Source organism: Microcaecilia unicolor, chromosome 1, assembly GCF_901765095.1.
Source record: "Microcaecilia unicolor chromosome 1, aMicUni1.1, whole genome shotgun sequence".
Lineage (NCBI taxonomy): Eukaryota > Metazoa > Chordata > Amphibia > Gymnophiona > Siphonopidae > Microcaecilia > Microcaecilia unicolor.
Genome location: NC_044031.1, coordinates 180,771,376 through 180,798,176, shown reverse-complemented (window position 1 = coordinate 180,798,176; position 26,801 = coordinate 180,771,376). Strand labels below are relative to the sequence as shown.

Genomic DNA, 26,801 nt, shown 5'->3' with positions numbered 1-26,801 from the left:
GTGTGACTGAAGTCTGGTATTCTGCTGGCATGTAACTTGTGTGCAAGGAATCTGTAGGATATGTATTGGTGGCGTGTGGCACTCTGTATTAACTGTTGTGTTTGTGTGTGTGTTTTTTATAGTTTGGGGTGATTTTGGCAAGGCAGATTTGGTACATGTTGAGTGTCTCTTTTCCCCAAGGTTTTGTGTAGCGCCGAGTGCCAGGTAATGAAGTTTGTCACTGTTGTTGACATAATACCAGAATTTGAGTAGTGAATACTAGTGAAGGTAAGCATCATAATTCTGTTTTACATAGTAACATAGTAGATGATGGCAGAAAAAGACCTGCACGGTCCATCCAGTCTACCCAACAAGATAAAATCATATGTGCTACTTTTTGTGTATACCTTACCTTGATTTGTATCTGCCATTTTCAGGGCACAGACTTTAGAAGTCTTGCCCCGCCTCCCCCCACCAGCTCTGCCACCCAATCTCGGCTAACCTTCTACATAGTAACATAGTAGATGACGGCAGAAAAAGACCTGCATGGTTCATCCAGTCTGCCGAACAAGACAACTCATGTGTGCTACTTTTTGTGTATACCCTACTTTGATTTGTACCTGTGCTCTTCAGGGCACAGACTGTATAAGTCTGCCCCGCACTATCCCCGCCTCCCAACCACCAGCCCCACCTCCCAACCACCGGCTCTGGCACAGGCACAGACCATATAAGTCTGCCCAGCACTATCCTCACCTCCCCAGCCCTGCCTCCCAACCCCGGCTCTGGCACAGACCGTTCAAGTCTGTCCAGCACTATCCCCGCCTCCCAACCACCAGTCCCGCTTCCCACCACCGGCTCTGGCACAGACCGTATAAGTCTGCCCAGCCCTATCCCCGCCTCCCAACCACCAGCCCCGCCTCCCAATCTTGACTAAGCTCCTGAGGATCCATTCCTTCGGCACAGGATTCCTTTATGCTTATCCCACGCATGTTTGAATTCCGTTACCGTTTTCATTTCCACCACCTCCCGCGGCAGGGCATTCCAAGCATCCACTACTCTCTCCGTGAAAAAATACTTCCTGACATTTTTCTTGAGTCTGCCCCCCTTCAATCTCATTTTATGTCCTCTCGTTCTACCACCTTCCCATCTCCGGAAAAGATTTGTTTGCGGATTAATACCTTTCAAATATTTGAACGTCTGTATCATATCACCCCTGTTTCTCCTTTCCTCCAGAGTATACATGTTTAGTTCAGCAAGTCTCTCCTCGTACGTCTTGTAACGCAAATCCCATACCATTCTCGTAGCTTTTCTTTGCACCGCTTCAATTCTTTTTACATCCTTAACAAGATACGGCCTCCAAAACTGAACACAATACTCCAGGTGGGGCCTCACCAACGACTTATACAGGGGCATCAACACCCCCTTTCTTCTGCTGGTCACACCTCTCTTTATACAGCCTAACAACCTTCTAGCTACTGCCACCGCCTTGTCACACTGTTTCGTCGCCTTCAAATCCTCAGATACTATCACCCCAAGATCCCTCTCTCCGCCCGTACCTATCAGACTCTCCCCGCCTAACACATACGTCTCCCGTGGATTTCTACTTCCTAAGTGCATCACTTTGCATTTCTTCGCATTGAATTTTAATTGCCAAACCTTAGACCATTCTTCTAGCTTCCGTATGTCCTTTTTCATGTTTTCCACTCCCTCCGGGGTGTCCACTCTGTTACAGATCTTAGTATCATCCGCAAATAGGCAAACTTTACCTTCTAACCCTTCGGTAATGTCACTCACAAATATATTGAACAGAATCGGCCCCAGCACCGATCCTTGAGGCACTCCACTACTTACCTTTCGCTCCGAGCGAATTCCATTCACCACCACCCTCTGGCGTCTGTCCGTCAACCAGTTCCTAATCCAGTTCACCACTTGGGGTCCTTTCTTCAGCCCATCCAGTTTATTTAAGAGCCTCCTGTGGGGAACCATGTCAAAAGCTTTGCTGAAATCTAAGTAGATTACGTCCATAGCTCGTCCCTGATTCAATTCTCCTGTCACTCAATCAAAGAACACAATGAGGTTCGTTTGGCACGATTTCCCTTTGGTAAATCCATGCTGTCTCGGATCTTGCAACTTATTGGCTTCCAGGAAATTCACTATCCTTTCCTTCAGCATCGCTTCCATTACTTTTCCAATAACCGAAGTGAGGCTTACCGGCCTGTAGTTTCCAGCTTCTTCCCTATCACCACTTTTGTGAAGTGGGACCACATCCGCCGATCTCCAATCCCTAGAAACCTCTCCCGTCTCCAAGGATTTATTAAACAAATCTTTAAGAGGACCCGCCAGAACCTCTCTGAGCTCCCTCAATATCCTAGGGTGGATCCCATCTGGCCCCATGGCTTTGTCCACCTTTAGCTTTTCAAGTTGTTCATACACACTCTCTTCCGTGAACGGTGCTCTATCCACTTCAATCTCATTTGTACTTTTTGCAGTCCATCGCGGTCCTTCTCCAGGATTTTCTTCTGTGAAAACAGAACAGAAGTATCTATTTAGCAAATTTGCTTTTTCTTCATGATTATCCACATAGCGGTTCGCAGTATCTTTTAGTCTCACAATTCCCTTTTAGTCATTTTCCTTTCACTAATATACCTGAAGAAAATTTTGCCACCCCTCCTTACATTTCTAGCCATTTGTTCTTCCGTTTGCGCTTTCGCCAGTCGTAGCTTTCTCTAGGCTTCTTTCAGTTTCATCCGGTATTCCTCCTCGTGTCCCTTTTCATGAGTTTTTTTTGTATTTCTGGAACGCCAACTCTTTAGCCTTTATTTTCTCAGCCACTTGCTTGGAGAACCATATCGTTTTCCTTTTTCTCTTGCTTTTATTTACTTTCCTTACATAAAGGTTCGTGGCCCTATTTATTCTGAGGATCCATTCCTTCCGGACAGGATTCCTTTATGTTTATCCCACGCATGTTTGAATTCCGTTACCGTTTTCATATCCACCACCTCCTGCAGGTGAGATTGAAGGGGGGCAGACTCAAGAAAAATGTCAGGAAGTATTTTTTCACGGAGAGAGTGGTGGATACTTGGAATGCCCTCCCGCGGGAGGTGGTGGAGATGAAAACGGTAACGGAATTCAAACATGCATGGGATAAACATAAAGGAATCCTTTCTGGAAGGAATGGATTCTTAGAAGCTTAGCCGAGATTGGGTGGCAGAGCCGGTTGGGGGAGGCGGGGCTGGTGCTGGGCAAGACTTCTGTGCCCTGAAATTGGCAGGTACAAATCTGTATCTGTTGTTGGAGGTATTTCTGTAGATACAGAGTATCTGTTTGCAGAACTGGAGATGGAAGTTTTGTCCTATCTGATATAATGTGGAGGTTACACCCCCCAGCCCTTATTTCTGTATAACAAGATTAATTGGATTGTATTATCAAATATGTTTAATTGTAGTTTTACTTGGGGGTTGTATTTGTGGGGGTTTCTTGTTGCATAAAGAGAAAACCTGACTGGAGGAAGGGAAGGTGGAAAGGGAAAAAAAGGTCTCAATGGGTTCAGTACAATGTATCAAATCTGCTGTAAAAAAAAAAAAAAAAGGTGTTAACTGGAAAATGTACCTGATATGTAACCAAGCATTTAAAGGGACATCAAATACATTTGTTCTTGTGATGGGTTTTTTTTTTTTAATTTCTTGCTACATTTGTGGAAACATTTTACATTTTTTTTCTGCATTTGCTTATAAATATCATGGAATGGCTGTATCTTCTGACACACAAACATAATTTAATTTTAAAATAGGCATTTCCATATCATCATGCTGATCAATCCATAGACTGGTGGGTTGTGTCCATCTACCAGCAGGTGGAGATAGAGAGCAATCCTTTTGCCTCCCTATATGTGGTCATGTGCTGCCGGAAACTCCTCAGTATGTTTTCTATCTCAGCAGGTGGTGGTCACACACAGCAGCAGCTCTGGCTAGGTCTCCAAGCCTAATTCTTAGGTTTTGTTGAGGGCTCTCCTTGAGCAAGTGCAAACCTGGTGGTGCCAGGTCCCTCCTTTTCTCCCCCCTCCCGCTGGCTCCGTTAAAAAAAAAAAAAAAATTTTTGGACGTCCTTTAAGGGCGTTTATTTCAACGTTTATATCAGTGTTTATTGCAGCTACTCACTGGGACACCAGTTCGTTACAGCTCGGAGCGAGAAGCAGGTAATTTTACCTTTTTATAGCGGGCAGGGGGTTCCCCGTTCAGTCTCCACGTGGCTTATGGCGTCAGAGGGCGAGGGCGCGAGGATTTGCTCCCCAGACCGCGTGTGTGCATCTAGCGGGGATGTGGGGATTTCAAAGCCTGAATCGCTTTTGTTGGGCATCAGTTTGGAGTCCGGTCAGTGTCCCGGTTCTTCCTCTGGTGCGGCGGTTTTTCCCGCCATAAGCGCCCATCTCCCGCTGCTCGCCCACTCCATGTTGGCCAGCCACTTTGCTCGGACGGCTTCTTCTTGGGCCGCCCTCGAGCTGGGAGACGTTAATGCTATGGTCGCCCTTGATTCGGGCGATGGCAAGAAAGCGGCGAAAGTTAAGCGCCGTTCTTCCCGCGCGGCTCCTTCTCGGAGTTTTGCGCCGGACGCCATTTTGGATGCGCAGCATGTTTCTCCCCCGCTCTTGCAAGCGCCGGTTGAGGGTGCGTCTAGGGCCGTGTCCCAGGCGGCAGAAGTGCACAGTTTAGGGGGTTTCTCCCCTGAGTTCATTTTGCTGCTGTATCAGGCTTTTCTTATGATAAACGCTGCCCCGGCTCCCCCCCTCTGATCAAGGGGCTGAGGCCTCCGGAAGCAAACGACCTCGGGTGGACATCCAGGCCCCAGAGGACTCTGTCTCCTCTGATGTAGATGAGGGCAGCGTATCTGAGTTCTCCCAACTGTCCTTTGGGGATTCCTTGGAGGAGACGAATTCCCGCTCGTATGGAGTGGATGACCCCTCTGCAGCACGGATCTTTCGCTCAGAGGATTTGCCCAACCTGTTAGTGCAGGCCATGAGCATTTTGAAGAGTTCCTCTCCGGAGGACGTCTCTCCCTCAGCCTCTGTTGGCTCTGCCATTATGCGGGGGACTAAGCGCCCGCCTAGAACCTTCCACGTGCATGAAGCCATGCACACCTTGATTTCGGCTCAATGGGATTGCCCAGAAGCGAGCCTTAAAGTGACTAGGGCTATGTCCCGCCTCTATCCTCTGCCTGAAGGTGAACGGGAAGCCTTTCTTGGGCCTACCGTGGATTCTTTAATCACTGCGATGACTAAGAAAACGGCGTTGCCGGTGGAAGGTGGCACGGCCCTAAAGGACGCCCAAGACAGGAGTTTGGAGGTGGCGTTAGTCATCCTTCGAGGCGGCTGCTTTAAGTTTACAGGCCTCAATTTGTGGCTCCTATGTGGCCAGGGCGTGTCTGATGCTTGCGCAGCGGGCTTCCCCCTCGGATCCTTCCTTGAGGGCTGATTGGCCAGCCCTGGAATCAGGCTTGGCCTACTTGGCAGGCTGGCTGTATGATGTCTTGAGAGCCTCGGCTAAAGGTATAGCTCAGACAGTCTCTGCACGGCGGTGGATTTGGCTGAAGCATTGGTCTGCTGACCACGCCTCTAAGTTTCGCCTGACTACGTTGCCTTTTAAAGGCAAGCTGCTCTTTGGGGTCGAGCTGGACAAGATTGTGACCGATCTCGGCACATCTAAGGGCAAGAGGTTACCGGAGGTCAGGGCTCGGGCCAATGGTGCCCGCCCCGGTTCCTCCAAAGGACGGTTTCAGGAAGCCCGTCGGTACTGCCCGGGCAAGTCGAGCTCCTCTGCCCCCTCTTCCATCAAAAGGAATTTCTCCCCCAAGCAGCATTCCTTTCACAGAGACCGCCGTCCCGGAGGTGCCTCCTCCGGTCCTCCCCCAGGGTCTCGTACCCAATGACGGGGCGCTGGTCCATGGCCCAGAGCAGATTGGAGGACGCCTATCCTCGTTTCTGGGCGAATGGACCAGGGTAACTTCAGACGCTTGAGTGCTGGAAGTCATCAGAGACGGCTACAAACTAGAGTTCTGCCGACCCTTAAGAATCGGGTTTGTGTACTCTCCCTGCAAGTCTCCGGTCAAGCTGTGGCAGTGCAGCAGACTTTGGACAATCTGATCCGCCTGGGTGCGGTCGTTCCGGTGCCAGAAGGTCTCCCTGGCAAGGGACGGTACTCCATTTACTTTGTGGTACCTAAGAAAGGAGGTTTTGTCCGGCCTATCCTCGACCTCAAAGGGGTCCATTGGGCCTTGGAATTTCGGCACTTCCGGATGGAGACTCTCCGCTCTGTTATAGCTGCAGTGCAGGCAGGGGAGTTCCTGGCATCCTTGGACATCAAGGAAGCTTCCTTGCATATTCCCATCTGGCCTCCTCATCAACGCTTTCCGCGTTTTGCAGTTCTGAGGACACTCCCAGTTCAGAGCCCTCCCTTTTGGGTTGGCTACTCCTCCACAGACCTTCTCCAAGTTATGGTGGTCATCGCGGCCTTCCTACGCAAGAAAGGAGTACAAGTCCATCCTTATCTGGACGACTGGTTGATCCGAGCCCCCTCTTATGCAGAGTGCGGCAGAGCTTCAGACCGGGTGATTGCTCTTTTGAGCTCCCTGAGGTGGATCATCAACTGGGAGAAAAGCCAGCTGCGCCCGACTCAGTCCCTGGAGTATCTGGGAGTTCGATTCAACCCCCAAGTGGGCAGAGTGTTCCTGCCAGACAATCGGATTGTCAAGGCTCAGGCTCAGGTGGACAAGTTCCTAGCAGCCTCTTCTCTTCGGGCTCGGGACTATGGGCAGCTGTTGGGCTCTATGACGGCCACGATGGAAGTAGTGCCCTGGGTCAGGGCCCATATGAGACCTATACAGCTCTCTCTGCTGCAGTGATGGACTCCAGCTTCGGAGGATTACGCTGTGCGCCTTCCCTTGGATCCAGCGGTGCGCAAGGCGCTGAGCTGGTGGCTGAGGCCAGACAAGCCGACCGCAGGAATGCCTCTTGTGACCCCGGAGTGGGTTTTTTCGTCACGGCGGATGCCTCTTTGTGGGGCTGGGGAGCCCACTGCTTGGGAAGGACAGCGCAGGGGCTCTGGTCCCCTGCAGAGGCAGAGTGGTCTATCAACCTCCCGGAACTCAGAGCCATTCGGTTGGCGCCTTTGGAGTTTCTCCCGGGTCTGGCGCTGAAGCCAGTACGGGTCCTGTCGGACAGTGCCACGGCTGTGGCCTATGTCAATCACCGGGGAGGTACCAGGAGCGTCCCTCTAGCCAAGGAGGCCATGAAGCTATGCCTGTGGACGGAAACAAACCTGGAACAGCTGTCGGCGGCCCACATTGCGGGAGTCATGAATATTGCTCAGGCGTTCTTGGACATCACGAAGCGCTGGGGCCAGCCGAGCCTAGATTTGATGGCGTCTTCAGCCAATTGCCAAGTGCCGCGCTTTTTCAGCAGAGGACGGGACCCTCGATCTCTGGGAGTAGATGCTCTTCTCCCACAGTGGCTGACACAGGAGCTCCTCTTTGTGTTCCCGCCTTGGCCCATGTTGGGCAGGGTGCTAGGCCGGGTGGCAAAGCATCCAGGCCGGATAATCCTGGTGAGTCCGGATTGGCCCAGATGTCCCTGGTATGCGGACTTGATCAGGCTCTCAGTGGACGGACCTCTGCAGATGCCAGCGGAGCGGGACCTGTTGCATCAGGGTCCTGTGGTGATGGAGGATCCCTCCCCCTTTGGTCTTACGGCCTGGCTATTGAGCGACAGCATCAGAGCAAGCAGAGCTTCTCAGACAAGGTCATCGCCACTATGCTGAGAGCGAGGAAGCGCTGTACTTCTACTGATTACGCCGGGGTTTGGCGTACCTTTGCATTGTGGTGTGAGGCAGGCTCACTTTCTCCCTTCACTGCTCCAATTTCATCAGTGTTGGCGTTCCTGCAAGAAGGTCTGGAAAAAGGCCTGTCGCTCAGTTCCCTTAAGGTCCAGGTAGCGGCTCTGGCTTGCTTCAGGGGTCACCTGAAGGGTGTTTCCCTGGCATTGCAGCCAGATGTGGTGCGCTTTCTCAAGAGAGTTATTCACCTGCGCCCTCCTCTGCACGCAGTGGTACCTGCGTGGAATCTCAATCTGGTGCTAAGAGCCTTGCAGAAGCCGCCTTGTGAACCCTTGTCGAGGGCATCTCTGAAAGAATTGACGTTGAAAGCAGTCTTTTGGTGGCTATCACTTAGCCAGAAGAGTTTCCGAGCTCCAGGCGCTATCATGTCGAGAGCCCTTTCTGCAGTTCACTGAGGCAGGAGTGTCTATTCGCACAGTGCCTTCCTTCCTGCCCAAGATTGGTCCTCGCTTCTATGTGAATCAGGAGCTCTGTCTACCCTCCTTTCGTAGGGAGGACTACCCAGAGGAGTACTCTGCTCTCAAATATTTAGATGTGAGACAAGTCATCATCAGATACTTGGAAGTGACCAATGATTCCGGAAGTCGGATCATCTGTTTGTGCTGTTCGCAGGTCCTCGTAAGGGTCTGCCGGCTGCTAAGCCTACAGTGGCACGATGGGTCAAGGAACTCATTGCAGCGGCTTATGTGGCCACAGGGAAGGTGCCGCCTATCCAGCTGAAGGCTCACTCCACTAGAGCACAGGCGGCCTCAATGGTAGAGGCCGAGTCCGTCTCCTTGGAAGAGATTTGTAGGGCGGCAACTTGGGCATCGGCTCATACCTTCTCCAGACATTACCGCTTGACTGTGGCTGCTCGGGCGGAGGCCCGGTTTGGAGCTTCAGTGTTGCGGTCAGGGATTTCTATGTCCCGCCCTGGGTGAGTACTGCTTCGGTACATCCCACCAGTCTATGGATTGATCAGCATGATGATATGGAATGTAAAATTATGTATCATACCTGATAATTTTCTTTCCATTAATCATAGCTGATCAATCCATAGCCCCTCCCAATTATCTGTACTATTTATATTCTGGTTGCATTTCAGGTTCAAGTTTAGTCTTCAGTTCCTGTTCAGGAGGACTTCGTATTCAAGTTTTTTCAATTGGATTCTTCAGGAGTTGAGACGATTTTGTGTTACAGTGAGCTGCTGCATTCCTCTCCCCTCCGTTTTACGGGGCTGGATTGAGACCTAAATTCTGCCGGACGCTCCCTCCCGCTTCGTGCGGCTGTAGGGCAGCTTTGTACCCCTCCCGCTTCGGCGGTGTTAGGGTCAGTCAGCTCCTCCCGCGGTTGCGGTTGCAGGATAAGCCAGATCCCCTCGCATCGGCGGGGTGGTGTCCCTCCCCCGCTCCGCGGGGATGAGCTGGACGGATTCCCCTTCCCCACTTGTGTGGGGATGAGCTGGGTTAATTCCCCTCCCCCGTTTCGGCGGTGGTGAGCTGGGCAGAGTGTCCCTTTGTGGGTGTAATTCTCTAAGTGCTGAGTCCTGCGGATGGAGCTTTGATATCGACATACTGAGGAGTTTCCGGCAGCACATGACCACATATAGGGAGGCAAAAGGATTGCTCTCTATCTCCACCTGCTGGTAGATGGACACAACCCACCAGTCTATGGATTGATCAGCTATGATTAATGGAAAGAAAATTATCAGGTATGATACATAATTTTACCTTATAGCCTGCTTTACCAAAACAGTTCGGGTTACAACAATAGCACATTTATCATAGGTTACACAGAATAACTCCCAGGATACATAAAATATCCCACCTCAATAAAAACCTACTAAAACAGTCTTTGAAAGAACCGCATTGTCAAATCTTGGGAAAAAAAAAACCTTATACAAAGAGACAGTAAAGCTGAAGGTAAACGTGCCAAGCTGCTGAACCCCCTAAGACAGTTGTATTTCTTGTTAAACATAAGTTGCCTACTGCTAGATCATAAGTCAGATTTCGTGACTTTTGTGCTTAATTGTCTTGACATTTATACAGATGTAAAATGAGTAAGGTATTCTGGGGCCATGCCTTGTAAAATTTTAAATATGTGTGCCAGTATTTTAAATTGAATTTTTTTTTCAACAGTAACCGGTGTAACTGGATCATGTATGGGCTGACATGATGTATCGAGCTTCCTTTCAAAATTATTTTTGCTATTCCCTTTTTATAAAACTTGAAGTCTTTGCAATTGCCATTTCGGGAGGCCCAGCAATAAATACCATGTTAAGAACATAAGCATTTGCCATACTGGGACAGACCGAAGGTTCATCAAGCCTAGTATCCTGTTTCCAACAGTGGCCAACCCATATCACAAGTACCTGGCAAGATCCCAAAACAGTAGAATACGTTTTATAGTACTTATCCTAGAAATAAGCAGTGGATTTTCCCCAAGGCCATGTTAATGATGGCTTATGGACTTTTCTTTTAGGAAGTTATCCAAACCTTTTTTAGTAATCCAATTGTGATACAACTATAACTTGAATAATTTAGTCACAAATGCAGGAATTCCAGGAAAGGTTTAATTCAACCATATGTTATTTAAAAAAAAAAAACAAAAAAAACCCCTGCTTTATCACCATCTTCACATGTGACATCATAGTCAGTTTAGAATCTGCTTCCCCCATCCCCAAGATTGTGATCTCAGATTGTAGCAGAACTGAACCCGCAGACATGAGTAGTTTGAGGAATCTCCTTAGTCTGGCCATCTCCTATAATACATTTGTTTTAGCTGGATTTGATTTCAAACCATTTGTGCACATTCATCTATGACTCCCATCAAAAACTATATTGCTAAAACTAAAAGTTTCCTGAAGAGAATTTTTTTGTCTCAGATGAATTACTTGAACAGAGGTAGTATGATTTACTCCCACATCAGGAGTCTTCAGCATTGCAGTTAAATATAAACTATCCACCAGCTCTTGACAGCTGATATTGCAACCTCTTCCCCTCACTTCTGTGCCTGTTTCTTAAATGAAAAGTAAAAATTCCTAAGACAAAGTAGTATTTCTATTGGAATTTTGAAGGTCTCTATTGGGATTTTTTTGTTTGTTTGTTTGTTTGTTTGTTTTAAACATCTCGGGCAGTTTTTGTGAAAGTTTGAGCTCTCAGGTTCATGTCTCCATCTTGGGCCAAGGTTGTAAGTGGCCAACATTTGAGCTCTGTACTGCAGAGCTGGATATTTGTACGTTGTACAGTGAGTTTCTGGGACCTCTGTTTTTAGTGTTATACTGCAGTTTCTTTTAGCCGTTTCACTTGCTCTTTACCCCAAGGGAGACCTCAAATGGTGTTTACTTTGGACTTGCAGTTTACAGTTGTCTGCCAGATGGGCTCAAGATAACACTAAGCCTCTCTACACCAAATGAGCATAGTTATGAGGTTGCAGTTGTTGCTGTGGGCTGAGCTGCTTGTTCTGTTCTCACTAAATTGATTCAACCTGCATTGACAGTTGTCAGTTTCATCAGATTTCAGGCTCCCCATAGATCACTTTGTGGAGAAGTTGCTGTTAAGATCACAACTATTTGTCTGGCTCTGTCATGGGGCCCTTGGAAAGCCCAGCAACCATACTCTGGCATTCCCACACCAGCTGCCCCACCACTGAATCCAGGAACCAGTAGAGGAGTTTGGGGCTGAGTAGGTCGTCCTCCTCTGACTGGGGTAAAGTTACCTTTTTCAGCACCAGCAGCAAGGAGATCTTCCGACGCTTAGGTTTTTATTAGTGCCAGCCAATTTCAGGAACTGTAGGAAGAAAAGAGCCTTAGGAAAGAGAAATGGGACTTGATATACCGCCTTTCTGAGGTTTTTGCAACTACATTCAAAGCGGTTTACGTATGTTCAGGGACTTATTTTGTACTAGGGGCAATGGAGGGTTAAGTGACTTGCCCAGAGTCACAAGGAGCTGCAGTGGAAATCGAAGTCAGTTCCCCAGGATCAAAGTCCACTGCACTAACCACTAGGCTACTCCTCCACTCAACCCTTCTCTTCCCCTTTTTCTTTTGCCATCTAAGCAAAGTAAGAAAGAGAGAGGAAAATAAGCAAAATCAGAGTAAGGAGCTTGACTAAGAGGTTTTGTGCTCTCAGAAACACAAAAAATGTAAGCAGGTAAAGACCATATGGCTTATCCAATCTACCCATTCATGCCATCTACTCTCCCTATCACTTCCTTAGAGATCCTATGTACATGTCCCAAGCTCTCGAATTCAGATACTGTTTTTGTCTCCACCACTTCCACCAGTGGGGTTTTTTAAATAGGCTTGCCCCATTAGCAATGGAGGGTGGACTTGGGGGTTAAATGTAAAATGCTTGATTGATGGTTTCATGTTTTGTTTACTCAAGTTTTGCAGCTGTATTTTATTGTGATTTTATCATCAATAAAAATGATTTAAACATAAATAGGCTTGCCCCTAATAAAAGATACCCTTTTTCTGAATCAAACCAATATATATCAGGGTAAAAAAGTAAAGGGACTAGGAATAAGAGCCAAAGATGAAACCGAGGCAGGTAAATGGTCATTTTGAGCAGTTTGCTTAGTACTTCAGTTTTAACCTGTGCTATCACAAATGCTCCCTTTACATCTTATTTAAATAAGAGAAAGAGGGGAAAAGTTCACAGTAACTGGATACGGTTGTCCATGTTCATCATCTGAGCTACTGTATGGGTTTTGAGCATGCAAAGTATTGAGTTAATTTGCATCTCATGAAGTCTTAATCTCTGTTAGTCATTAGCACAAATTGCCTTAAAGATTGTACTTTGTTGACAAAAATTAAACAAACATACTTTAGCAGATGTGGCATAGGGTATCTGTAGATCTGTACTGGCAAAGGGTGTGTAGTTAGGTAGCATGTACCCTGAAGTGGAAAGCTTATGGCACAGCTTTGTTTCCTAGAGCATGAGGTAATTGTGTAAACGTGCACGTTCTCACTGCTGTCACTTGGCTTCCCAGTTGGAGTACACACAAGGAAGAGGAATCGGGAGCTTTTCCTTATGGGCCGATGGTCAGCACTGACTGAAAGCAAGGGGAGGAACATGTCTGGTTCATGCCCACAAGTGTTTTGCAGTAAGCAGAGCTCTTGTACGCATGTGCCAGGCAAACCCAGAAGCAAAGCACACATCGGCGCCGTTCTTCTGTGCCTTGAAATATAAGCTTTTCAAAAATTATATTCCTTAGCGTCCCTCCAGACCGGCCCAGAAAGTGACTGATGAGTTGTGCACTCCTTCCAGTAGGTGGAGACTGAGAATTCTGACTCTCATGAGAGCCACTATGAGCCCTGGTTAGCTAGAGTGAGATTCAGTATTCTTAGTCTCCAGCAGGTGGAAAGAGGTGAGCCCTTCAGTCTCTTTCTATTTTCTTGCTTATGGCTTAAAAAAAAAATTACTGCTAATAGTAATTAATCAGAGCCTTCTGTGCTCTGATGTTTCTCTTAAAGTTGGAGGCTGATACCCGTGGGGGTTGTCAGTAAGCCTCAGGGGTGTTAAACTCGGGTGGCCAGGTCCCTCCCCTCATAAATTCCTCCCAAGTTTTCTGTTTAGTGCTACCATCTTCTTCTGTTGAATTTTTTTTGTTTTCACTGCCTTAGCCTCTTCACGGGAAGGGTGTTCTGAGAGAGACAGCCACACTAATTCTGAGCTTTAAAAAAAAAAAAAAATCTAAAAAGAATGAGCAAAGCAGCTCTGCTTTATCCTCCATTGTTTGCTTCCTTCAGCAGCCCGCCCTTTTTATTTGGCTTGCTGCTAGTTGGCAGTCTTTCCTTGCTGGGATAGGTTTTTCAGCTGTTAAAAAAAAAAACAACAACGCTTAGTTCACCAGTCTCTGCTATGGCAGAGAAGCTACGGCGCTGAGTGGTCTGTCAGAGAAGAGAGATTACAGCACTGTCCGAGAACTCCCGGTGGCGGCTTCTGTCACCGAAGTTTCCCGTCTTAGCAATGCAGGGACTCAAGTAGCATCGGCTTCAGTTTTGGCGGGAAACACTGCCATTTTAGAAAAGCAGACTGCTGTGACAGAGAGGCCGACTCCTGTTAAAGACCAGTTGTCGGGGGTTTCTTTGCATCCTTCTCATGAGCAACAGGGAATTCCTGGGGTGGGGGGGGGGGAGTCCCTGTGAATTTGTTTTATAAATGTATAAGGCTTTTTTTCTGCATAAAGCTGTTTCCTCTTCACCAGCTCCTTCTGTGTCAGAGAGGTTTTTAGCTTCAGCTAAGCATCCCAGGGTTTCCTGGGATCTAGCGGATGATCTTACGTTTGATACAGACCCTGAAATCCCCATCCTTGAAGACAATATTGGTTTGGAGGACACTCAAGACTTCTCTGAGGACACCGAATCCATGATTCCTGTTGAGGATGCGCTTCTACCTGGAGAAGATCTTTCAGTGGTGCAGATTTTTCATAAGGAAGATTTACAGGACCTCATCTCTGTAGTTTCTTCCACTTTATATTTTGAGGAAGAAGCCTCAACTCTACAGCAGCATAAGATTGACCTTTTAGTCAAGGGCATTGGGGCAAAACGTTTCCTGTGCATCAGGATATCAGAGATATTCAAGCACAGTGGGATGAGCCTTTACGCTTTCAAGATCCATGATTCATCTATATCCGGTTCCTGAACAGGATAAATCTCTTCTTAAGCCTCCGGTGGTGGATGCGGTTGTCTCCGCAGTTATCAAGAGTACTGTGCCTGTGGATGGCGGCACAGCTCCTAAAGATGTTCAGGATATCCATTGGGGGCTTATGTTAAACTGCTACAAAGTCTTCATGCCACATATTCACATCTCTTTACGGCTACAGGTAGCATGCTTTCAGCAGCATTCCCGACGTAGCATCGGTTTCAATAGATGATACAATAGAGTTAGTTTGGGTTTTAGAATCCAGCTCCACCCACCTAGGCCCATTTTTGTGTCCCAGGCTACACTTTCAACGATTTGCACCTGGATTCAGGCTTATCTATGTTCTGACCTCACTGTGGCGAGGTGCAGTTCGTCATTAACTGTGAGTTTCAGTGAACCTGGTAGTTAAGGATTCCCCACATGTGAGAATATTAGCCTGCTTGTCCTCAGAGAAAGCAAAGATACTTGACAAGCTATATATTCTCACATACCTTCCCACCTCCTTTTGGAGTTGTTTTTATTTTATAGTGGGCCGGAAGGCACACGCATATGCGAGGTGAAGCGTGAAGTCCACTTCAAAGAGCTCTGAAAGATTGTTACAAGCTCCGGACTGGGGCAATGTGGACTGCGTTACCCACATGTAAGAATATATAGCCTGCTGTCCTCAGAGAATACCTGCTACAGGTAAATATCTTTGCTATGCTGCAATACTGGATGCAGCGTACAGTGCCCTAATATTGATACCAGAGAAATGCTTTTCACACACTACTAAGCTTAGAAGCTCAGGATGCATGTCTCACTCTCAAATGAAAAAAAAAAAAGATATTTTGGAGCATATGGAAAGCTTATATACAGGCCCTACTCCTTAAAGCGAGAAGTAGGATTCTTAATATATTGGACATGTAAATTTAACAAGAGTTGTTGACTATCCATTGACAGCAGGAAGAGGTGAGGGAAGACAGTGGATTGGGAAAGGAGGGAGGGGAATTAGGGTTGGGGTGGGATGGGATGGAGGATGATGTGGTAGGTTATAAGAGTCAAGATCTGCTGCTAATGTTTAAATATTTGTGCTGCATGTGGGGGGAGGGGGGGGGAAGAGGGATTTTGAGTACAAGGATTGTAAATCCTAAACTAAAAAGGAACAATGTCAATTTACACGTAACTTCAGTTTTGTTTTGCTATCTCTGTGTTGAGATCGTTCATGAAAAAAGATTTAAACATAAAGATCAAAAACCGTTCAGTGTAACATACATACAATATAGGGGAAATCAGGAGGGGAATAAATACTTTCACATCACCATATCTAAAATCAATAAACCAGTTGATATCTTCAAGGTGTCTTGGTACATTTTCTAAATATTTAAGCTGTAGTGCACATGATGATATTCCTATGTTTGCAGTTCATGCTGACAGTTACTGTGCAGATACAGACTTAGTTGGTTTGAAGTGTGCCCAAATTTTGTTATGACACATGGCATCAGTTCATTTTACTACGGTGACGATATTTTACTTATGCATTACACCGATCCTGTAACTCCTGCTCTTCTACAACTTCAGCACTTCGTACTTGTTGCTAATTAGCTCCAAGTACACAGTTGCACTGAATAAAAAAAAAAATGGTGGCCTCCTGGTTCTCTGGCACTTTGTCTCCTCCAACTCTGGTGCCCATTCTCTTTGATAGTCCTGTTACGCCTGTCCCTTTCGTTAAATATCTGAGAGTGATTTTTGACACTCACTTTTTTTCATCAGATTTCTACTGTTCTAAAGTTGGGATTCTATGTGCTATGACAACTGAGCTGTGAGAAATTACCTTGATATGGATTCCTTTTGTATTCTTTTCTATGCATACATAAACTCAATACAATTACTGTAATGTCATTTACACTGGCCTAACTAAATCCAATTTGAAGCAACTTCAAACTCTTCAAAATATTATAGCCCGTGTATTATGTCGGGCAAAATGCAGAGACCATGTGAATTCTTTGCTAAAACAACTTCACTGGCTCCCAGTTACACGGGATTATATTTAAGATCCTTACATTAACGCATAAAGCTATTCATGAAGGTAAACCTGACTGTTTGGCTGCTTTAACCATTCCCTATGTGGGACTTTTTTGGGCTCGGATGTTTGAGCATCACTGAGAGCAGCCATTTTTGCACCCGTGAGTTTTGGGCACTGCTCTATTGGCACCTGACTTTTTGGTACCCATACAGGTAGCTTCAAAGAGTCCCCCCCCCCTTTTCCCTACACTCTCTGGGGTCTGAGTTGGTGGCCTTCCATGCTTGCAGAGGCATGATTCTGCGGGTGGAGAGGTCCTCAGAGCATAAGGAAGAACATAGCTGCCCCAGAAGATTCCTGTGAGAGAAGACAGAACAGGGAGCATCCTCCCTCACAGGTAATGCCTGGGGCAGCTAAGATCTTCCTTTTAGCAGCAGTCCTTGGAGCTTAAGGGAAAGCATAGCTGCCCCCTGGCATTACCTGTGAAGGAGGATGCTCCCTGTTTGTCTTCTCTGACAGGCACCTGTTGGGGCAGCTTTGATTCCCCCTTTATTTATTTATTTATAATATTTATATCCCACAATATTCCCGCCCTTGGGCAGGCTCAGTGTGGCGTACAGTAGTTAATAAGCAAACCATAACACAATAGCACAAAGTACAGTGGACAGGGTCACAGGAGGGAGAAAGAGATGATTGATGAGGGGAGAGGAAGAGAGGGTGGGTGATTGGGTATCACAGAGTGAGCTGTGGGCTAAAAGGCTGTGGCCCCTGCAGGACTCGTGGCAAACGCTCTGCCAAAAAGGAAGGACTTGAGACGCTTCTTAAAGGTCGGGTGATCCGAAGTGATTTTGATCTCATGAGGCAGTCCGTTCCACAGTTGAGTGCTGAGATAAGGAAAAGAGGAGCCATAGATGGCCTTATATTTGAGGCCACGGGAAGCAGGGTAATGGAGAGTGAGGTACGAGCGGGCCGATCTGCAGGAGTTCCTGGGCGGTAGGTTAACAAGAGGGTCCATATAGGAAGGGGCATCTCCATAGATAATTTTGTGCACCAATGCACAGGTCTTGAACGCGATGCGGTCCTTCACAGGAAGCCAGTGCAGCCGCTCACGCAGTGGTCTCGAGCTTTCAAATGTAGATTTCCCATAGACGAGCCGGGCAGCTGTATTCTGGGCTGTTTGTAATTTTTTTAGGAGCATACCTGCACATCCTCCGTAGACCTGAACCAGACAGCCCCTGAGTGGAGGGGGGGGATTCTAAGTCCTGCTTCGCTCTATACCCTCACTCGTTGCCTTCATTCACCTAACGATCACAGACTTGTCCTTCCTCTATCATCATGGACTAAATGGGAATCAACTAGTAACGGTGAGTTTCTCAACAGAGTAACCCTTTGTACTAACTTCATAATCAGCCCAACTGTAGTACAGCACTCCCTAAAGCACCACTGCATCCTTAAAGGCTGTACCGAGGTGGCCCACCTGTCAAGACTATAATTGCACTCTAGATTTCTCTACCATGTAGATAGCAGCATTTTAACTACAGGTTTTATATGTTCAGACTGCTTACTGCCAGTAGATGTGAGTTTACATTATTGTAGTGATGCATCTGTAAGGATGATAATAGCTAAAAAAAAAAAAAATCATATCCTACTCTACCCAGCGTTCTAGGCAGGTTACAATCTACAGTGGTACTCGTTTTCAAAGCACATAGACTTACAAAGTTACATAGATTGCTATGTAATTTTGTAAGTCTATATGTTTTGAAAATGAGCCTCATAAGACAATAAAATAAAAACTAAACAATAAAAACATAAGAACATATATTATGAAACAAGATTCAGTAGAATGAAAAATACAATGACACGTGGAGGGGCTTTTTCGATATGATGTCTAAATCCAATGTAAGACGTTTTGCTGAAAACGTTCAAAAATCAAGTGGCGAACATAGACTTTTTCAGGTTCGAAAATGGCCATTTCCTAGATATCTTTAGACTTTAATGCTCAATGCATTTTCTTTTGTGACCATTTTTGAAAGAAAAAAAGTCCAAAGGAAAAAACGCACAAAACAAGGCATTGGGATGTCTGAGCAGCATTCTTAGTAGACGGCGCCACAGATATCCCAGCAGAACAGTGCATTAGACTTCACATAAAAGGTCCCAGGTACACATCTCATCATTACCCCCCTTATGGTGAGCCCTCCAAAACCTACTGTATACCACTACAATAGCTCTGCAGGTGTCACTTATATGTGGGTACAGTAGGTTTTGGTGGGTTTTGAAGAGCTCACACTTTCCACCACAAGTGTGGGATGCGGGCCTGGGTCCCTTTCTCTACAGTGCACCCCATCTACCACTAGGCTACTCTAGGGACCTGTAATAGGATTGGCCATAACTGTCATGTACTTTTTTTTTCACATCTTTGGAGGGGTGGGAGGGGGGTCAGTGACCACTGGGGGAGTAAGAAGGGGTCATGTCTTAATCCCTCCTTAAAGGGCTTTAATGGTAGCATCAGAACTTAATACAAGAACAGTACTGGGCAGACTTTGCGGTCTGTGCCCTGAGGAAGGCAAGGACAAATCAAACTTGGATATACATATAAAGTATCACATACTATGTAAAATGAATTTATCTTGCTGGGCAGACTGGATGGACCGTACAGGTCTTTATCTGCCATCATTTACTATGTTACTATGTGGTGCATCTCGGAGCTTCAGGCGCTCTTGTAGGGACCCTTTTCTCCTATTTTTGGAGACGGGAGTCTCGTTTCGGACTGTATCCTTGTTTTTTTCCAACTTGGTGACTTTTGGTGATTGGATATGTTCTTCGTCCTGTTTGGTAAGCAGAAGCTGGGTCTCTTGGCTTCTAAGGCTTCTATTGCCCGTTGGTTGAAAGAGGCAGTGTCCGCATCCTATATTCTGGAAGGAAGTCTACTCAGGTCTTGAAGACTCACTCTACCAGGCATACGGCCACGTCTTGGGCAGAGGCCTCGTCCTCTCCTGGGGATATATGCAGGATGGCGACTTAGGCTTTGCTGCATACGTTCAATAAGCACCATAGGGTGGACGTTGCTGCACGCTCAGAGGCAATGTTTGGGGTGTCCTGTGGACAGCTTCCCACCCTCATAGGGATAGCTTTTGAACATCATCCTGGAAGAGTGGGAAGAAATGTAATGGAAGGAGAAATTAGGTCTTATCTGATAATTTTCTTTCCATTAGTTCTTCACACTATTCCAGGAGCCCTCCCATTTCCTGATGCCTGTCCTTGAGTAGACCTCTGCACAGTATGGGTGTGCTGCTTTTTAAGGCCAAGTCTTTGAGTGCCTTTGTTGGGATCTTGGTCTGTTGGGTTATGCAGTTGCTGAACATGCTCCTAGTTCTTTCTTGTTTTCGGACTGATACTGGGGAACTTGGCTGCTAGCAGTGGGCTGTGTACTAGGGTTGAGTTCTGTATGATCTATCTCCACCTGCTGGTCAATGGACATGACTACCCACTCGTCCTAGAACAGTGTGAAGAACTAATGGAAAGAAAATTATCAGGTAAGACCTGATTTCTTCATTGCACACAGGTGGAACACTGGCACATGAAGAACTGCCTGCTGCAACAGCTGCTGACCTCCCGGAAATTTTCTATCACTAAAGTGGGCAGTCCCTTCTGTGCATACCTCGGAAACTGCTGTGCATCCTTTGGAATGCACATTTGAATACTGACTTCATTTGAACGTATTCACTTACGATTCCCGGTGTCTGCTGCCACGAACTGTAAAAAGCCCACAGAGCCTCTTTGTGCATTCATTACTGGATTCCCTGCTTGCTAAACTGCCTTGAAACGTTCAAAAACTCACATTGCTGGCTCGGTAATTTTAATGCATCTCCCCCGTAGTCGTGATTAAAATAGGTCCAGACCGAAACATCCAACTTTTAGCCCTGGACATTTTTGCTTTGTTTCAGTATGGCAGAAAAGCATCCAAGTTGTGGGAATGCCCAAATCCTGCCCCCAACTTGCCCCCTTGTGATTTCTCTGCGGATGAACTGCATAGAAAAAACATCTTAAAATGTATTTTGAAAATAGTGATTTGGATGTCTTTGCAAAAATTGTCCTCCTGCCACTTTGTGCCATTTTTTGGATGTTTTTCTGTTTTGAAAATGAACCTTGAACTGTCGTAGGTATCAAACATCAAATATTGTCCTGTTTTCATTCCAAAGATGTTATCTTGCGCCCACAGTATGAGTTTGTTCTGCCTTAGATAGATCTCTCATCAATTCGTCCAAGTCAGGCTGTTCATCATTGTCCCTCATATGCCTGGAGAAACAAATAAGCTTTAAGATGCTTTCTAAATGTCAATAATTTGAGTGTGGGCTTGTAAATCTAAGGGTAATTAATTCCATCATATAAAGCCAGCAATAAAGAATGTTCAGACTTCTAATTTCTGCCAGATGCAAATATTTTACATTAGGAACATGCAAAAGCAGTTGGCTTTCTGATCGTAAAGATCTAGAAGGTTGATAAATCTTCAAGGCAGAACAAAAGCTCAGAGGAGCTGCTTTCAGCAATGCCTGAGAAAAATAAATTTTGATGAAACTAGGAAAAACGCCTTTTCAGTTGTAGGTCCTTTAGTTTGGAACCAGCTACCTATGCAGATTAGATTGACAACAGAGACCACCAAATTTATGAAAATTTTGAAAGGATTTTTATTTTGTAAAGTGTATAGGCAAACAATATAGTGGGTGATTATAAACATGTTTGATTAAGAAGATTTGATTAGGGAGATATGATATCATAGAATCCTGGCAATATTATTCTTATGTTGTGGTTTTATGGAAATTGTGGATTTGTTCTTATATGATCATGTATATGCAGAGTGTGAACCACCTAGGTCAACTATAAATATCATTATGATAATCTTGAACTGTATTCTTCATTTAACCTGCAGCCAGTGGGGGGAGAAGGTTGGTCTCATATGCTCAAAGCAGACACCTTCACGTATAATTGGGGCCACCACATTCTGAGTAATCGAAGGGCATATAAAGAAGATTTGAGGGAGACTTCGATTATTGCAAAGGCCTTTATTTAAGTGCGATAATACCAAACTCTGGATGACAGTGAGCCGTATTTCAAAGCACTTACACGAAAATGCTTTGAAAATGAGCCCCAGTATGAACAGTTTTGAGAGCCTACTATTCTTTGTGTGATCCAGTTGCACACACAGCAGTAGCAGAACGTGTAGGGTGAGGGAAACAAAGGTAGCCTCACCAGGAATCATACTCCATGCTGATTTGTCTCCTTCCCTCAGGGCTGGAAGTGTTTTCTCTCTAATGCCTCTCTAGGGTCTAAGGTGTCTCTTCTTTGTAAAGCATGTTCATTAACTACTGCCTTTGTTTGAGTGCATTTTGAAATGTTGATTAACAATAATGGGTTGTGAATTTTTGTGTGTGTGTGAGGAAGAAGGGATATTGTTTCTTCAAATAAATATAAAAATATGGTCCCTCGCTCATGCTGTGATACGTGTTGTGCCTACTTGTGGAGTTCGTGCATTCTGCTTTCAAAACTTGAAATAAAATAGTAAAAAGCTACTATGACTTTTTTTTTAGCCTCGTTTTGTTACATTATCATTTTATGTTTTTTTTATACTTTTTATTGTACTTGTTATATGACAGCATGGTCAGATTGTCTTTGAAAGGAATAAAGCTACGATTCCTATATGGCAAAGTAGCTTTCAATCTTTCTTTTGTGTGTGTGCATCTGGCTTGTTTCTCTTAGCAGGAGTACAAAAGTGGGAAATGAAGGACAGCTGGACAAAACCCTGGTCCAACAAATCTACTTTATTCTTCAAACGTGTGTAAGAGTCTGTACATGCGTTTGAAGATTAAAGTAAATTTGTTGAACCAGTGGTTTGTCCAGGAGGGGTCCTTCATTTCCCACTTTTGTACTCCTGTTTGGTCCTCCGTGGGATTTTTCCTGCTCATCTACCGTTTGGTTCTTGTTTCTCTTATCCATAGGGCATTGTGCTGAATTACCGTAGTCACACCACTCCTTAAAAAAACCTTCATTGGACCCTACCTGTCCTTCCAACTATCACCCCATCTCCCTCCTCCCTTTCCTGTCCAAGATTCTTCAACATGCTGTTCACTGCCATTGTCTTGACTTTCTTTTATCTCAAGCTATTCTTGATCCACTTCAATCTGCTTTTTGCCCTCTTCATTCAACTGAAACAGCGCTTGCTAAAGTCTCTAATGGCCTATTCCTGGCCAGAGCCAAAGGTCTCTATTCTATTTTCATTCTTCTCGTTCTATTTGCTTCTTTTGACACTGTTGATCACCGCCTACTCCTTGATATGCTGTCCTCACTTGGATGTCAAGGCTTTGTTCTTTCCTGGTTTTCTTGTTATCTCTCCCATCGTACTTTTAGTGTATACTCGGTCCTCCTCCACTTCTGTCCCACGATCAGTTGGTTTACCTCAGGGATCTGTCCTGGGACCTGTTCTTTTCTCTATCTATACTTCTTCCCTTGGTACGCTGATCTTATCCCATGGTTTTCAGTATCACCTTTATACTGATGACTCCCAGATGTACCTCTCCATACCAGAAATTTCAACAAGAATCCAGGCCAAAGTATCAGCCTGCCTGTCTGGATGTCTCACCAACATCTGAAACTAAACATGACCAACTGACCTTTTATCTTCCCCCTAAACCAACTTTTCCTCTTCCCCCATTTTCTATCTCTGTGAATAACACTCTTTCTCCCTGTCTCACCAGCTCATAATCTTGGGATCATGTTTGACTCCTCTCTCCTTCTCTGCACATATTTAACAGAATGCTAAAACCTGTCATTTCTTTCTCTATAATATCACCAAAATTCGACCTTTCCTTTCTGAGCACACTACCAGAACCCTTATCCACACTCATATCACCTCTCACTTAGACTATTGCAACTTGCTTCTCACAGGTCTCCCACTAAGCCGTCTCTCTCCCCTTCAATCTGTTCAGAATTCTGCTACACGACTTATATTCTGCCAGTGTCACTATGCTTATATTAGCCCTCTCCTCAAGTCACTTCATTGGCTCCCTATCCATTTCCACATACAGTTCAAACTCCACTTATTGACTTACAAGTGCGTTCACTCTGCAGCTTCTCAGTACCTCTCCACTCTTATCTCTCCCTACACTCCTCAGTGGGTAAATCTCTCTTATCTGCACCTTTCACCTCCACTGCTAACTCCAGACTCCATTCCTTTTATCTTGCTGCACTATATGCCTGTAATAGACTTCCTGAGCCGATACGTCAAGCTCCATCTCTGCCCGTCTTCAAATCTAGGCTAAAAGCTCACCTTTTTGATGCTGCTTTTAACTCCTAACCCCTACTCACTTGTTCATTCCCACCTTAGTAATTCCCTTATCCCTTATTTGTCCTGTTTGTCTGTCCTAATTAGATTGTAAGCTCTGTCGAGCAGGGACTGTCTCTTCATCTCCAGTGTATAGCGCTGTGTACATCTAGTAGTGATATAGAAATAAGTAGTATTAGTAACAGTATGTGCAAAGTAAGTCTGAACATATCTATATAAATAAAACCCACCTCGAACGTTCTGAAGCTCACTCCGTGCACTGAACTCCTGCACTCTTGGTAGGCTAGGGTATCAGGAACACTCACCCTCACTCATAGGTCCGCCCTCAGCCACGCCCCATCTGTACATAAAACGCACCCTCAACGTTCTAAGGCACACTTTGTGGCTTCAGGTTTCGTAAGTTCGAAGCTCTGTAACCACTTTTAAAGTGCCCCGCCCTCGCGTCAAAACGCGGTGACGTGCCCGCCCACAGTCAGCTTCACAACGTTCGGGTCATCTCCTACACAGACTACAACGCACTGACGTCTGTGACAGCTGATTCCAAAGCAAAGGGGAGGACTCCTCCCCCTGTCTCGACATCAGCTGTCACTGCACCGGAGCAAGTGTCAGGGAGCTGCCAAACACAGACCCCCCCTCCCCCCACACTAGCCGCATCAACACACCAAACTCCCCACCCGACGAACATGCACATCCCCTCTCCCCTCACGGCCCTGCCACCGACTTCCTGGCTGACACTTGCCTCCATTTTCAAAACTTCTGCCCTGCACATTATGGCCCCCTGTACCCCCCTTCCGCGACCCTGTCCGACAGTTATCTTCCACAGCCCGCCCTGCACCCTGTGCCATACACCTTTCAGCTATACCCGTCAATAACGGACAACTCCCCGCCCTCACCTCCGTTCCTCACTCTAAAGATAGCCAATAAGAACGGACCTCTTCAACTCTAGGCCACGCCCCAGTCCTCGCATCAGCCAATAACAGTGCAGCTTCTTCAACCCCTGCTCCGCCTCAATTTCTTTTATCAGCCAATAACAGTGACGTTTTTCAACACCCCTCTACCTATGTTCCTTTTACATCATTCTACAACACAGCCTGCCAGTTCCCTCCCGCTCCGCTATTGAAGTTGCGGAGCGAGGCTTCTCTCTGGCGACAATGTGGGCGCGTTGCAGCTTTAGATGGTGCAGCTCCGGTAAGGGGTTTGACTGAGCTCCTGCACCGGTTGCCACTTATTTTCCTACTGCTTTATGGAAGTCCTTCCGGTTTTGGAGGGGGGGAGGCGTGATGGCACCCTGTCGGGGGTGGGGGTGGAGAGAGGTCAGCGGTTGCGACTTTGACATTGGGCGTGGCGGCAGGGGTCGGACCTCAGACTACAGAGGCGGAAGGGGTCCACAGGGGATGGGGGTCCTCACACCACACAGGAGGGGGAAAATAAACATGAGAGGGAGTGGGCATAGGGAGGATGAGGTCCAGAACGGCTCTTCACACCACAGATGGGGGGGAGGGGGTCCTGACAGCAAAGACGAAAGGCGCATCAAGACACCTGACAGGAGAGGTGGACGGAGACCTGTGAGCAGGGCGGCAGACACACCACACAGCACGGGGGAGGGGTCCTGCGACCACACAGCGGAAGAGGCGGGGGGGCGGGTCTACCCAACACAGAGAGGCAGAGGGGAGGTATCTCTGTCACACACAATCTCTCTCACTCACTCACAGTCAGTGTCTCTCTCTTATACACTGTCTACAACACACGCTATGGCTCACACTGTTATCACATTCACTCTCTCTGTCACACAGTCACTCTCAAACACTCTCAATCTCATACACTCCATCTCACAGACAGTATGTGTATCGTACACTTCCATATCATCAAGCTGATCAATCCATAGACTGGTGGGTTGTGTCCATCTACCAGCAGGTGGAGATAGAGAGCAAACTTTTGCCTCCCTATATGTGGTCATGTGCTGCCGGAAACTCCTCAGTATGTTCTCTATCTCAGCAGGTGGTGGTCACACACAGCAGCAGCTCTGGCTAGGCCTCCAAGCCTAATCCTTAGGTTTTGTTGAGGCCTGGGGTTGAGGGCTCTTTTGAGCAAGTGCAAACCTGGTGGTGCCAGGTCCCTCCTTTTCTCCCCCCTCCCGCTGGCTCCGTTTAAAAAAAAAAAAAAAAAAAAAAAATTTTAAACGTCCTTAAAGGCGTTTATTTCGACGTTTATTTAAACGTTCATTGCAGCTACTCACTGGGACACCAGTTCGTTACAGCTCGGAGCGGCAAGCAGGTAATTTTTACCTTTTTATAGCGGGCAGGGGGTTCCCCGATTCTTCTCCTCGTGGCATATGGCGTCGGAGGGCGAGGGCGCAAAGGGTCGCTCCCCGGATCGCTTGAGCGCTTCTAGAGGGGATGCGGGGGTCTTACAGCCTGATTCGCCCTTGTTGGGTGACAGTTTCGTGACCGATGAATGTCCCGGTCCTTCCTCCGGCGTGGCGGTTTTTTCCCCGCCATAAACGCCCATCCCCCGCTCCTCGCCTCCGCCATCTTGGCCGGCCACGCGGCTCGGACCGGCTTCTTCGGGGCCGCCCTTGAGGTTGGAGACATTAATGCCATGAACGCCCTTAATTTGGGCGAGGGCACAAAGCGGCTAAAGTAAGCGCCGCTCTTCCCGCGCGGCTCCTTCGCGGAGTGTCGCGCCGGACGCCATTTTGGATGCGCAGCATGTTTCTCCCCCGCTCTTGCGAGCGCCGGTTGAGGGTGCGTCTAGGGCTGTTGCCCAGGCTGCGGAAGTGCACAGTCTGGGGGGTTTCTCCCCCGAGTTTGTTTTGCTGCTGCATCAGGCTTTCCTCATGCCAACGCTGCCCCTGCTCCTTCTTCTGATAAGAGGTTGAGGTTCCCAGAGGTAAACGGCCCTCGGGTTGATTTCCAGGCCTTGGAGGACTGTGTCTCTCCTCCGATGTAGATGAGGGCAGCGTGTCTGAGGTCTCCCAA

General features: G+C 46.7%; 1 protein-coding gene across 4 annotated transcripts in view; it reads left to right on the top strand.

Moving 5' to 3' along the window:
* CEBPG (CCAAT enhancer binding protein gamma) overlaps nucleotides 1-26,801 on the top strand; it is a 47,953-nt gene that overhangs the window by 1,696 nt on the left and 19,456 nt on the right. The window contains exon 1 of one of the 4 annotated variants that reach the window (XM_030202826.1): nucleotides 246-267. The exons of the other annotated variants lie outside the window; for them this stretch is intronic. The gene's annotated coding sequence lies outside the window, so the exon portion shown is untranslated. Of the gene's footprint in view, nucleotides 1-245; nucleotides 268-26,801 lie in introns of those variants that run through there. 4 annotated transcript variants of the gene reach the window in all.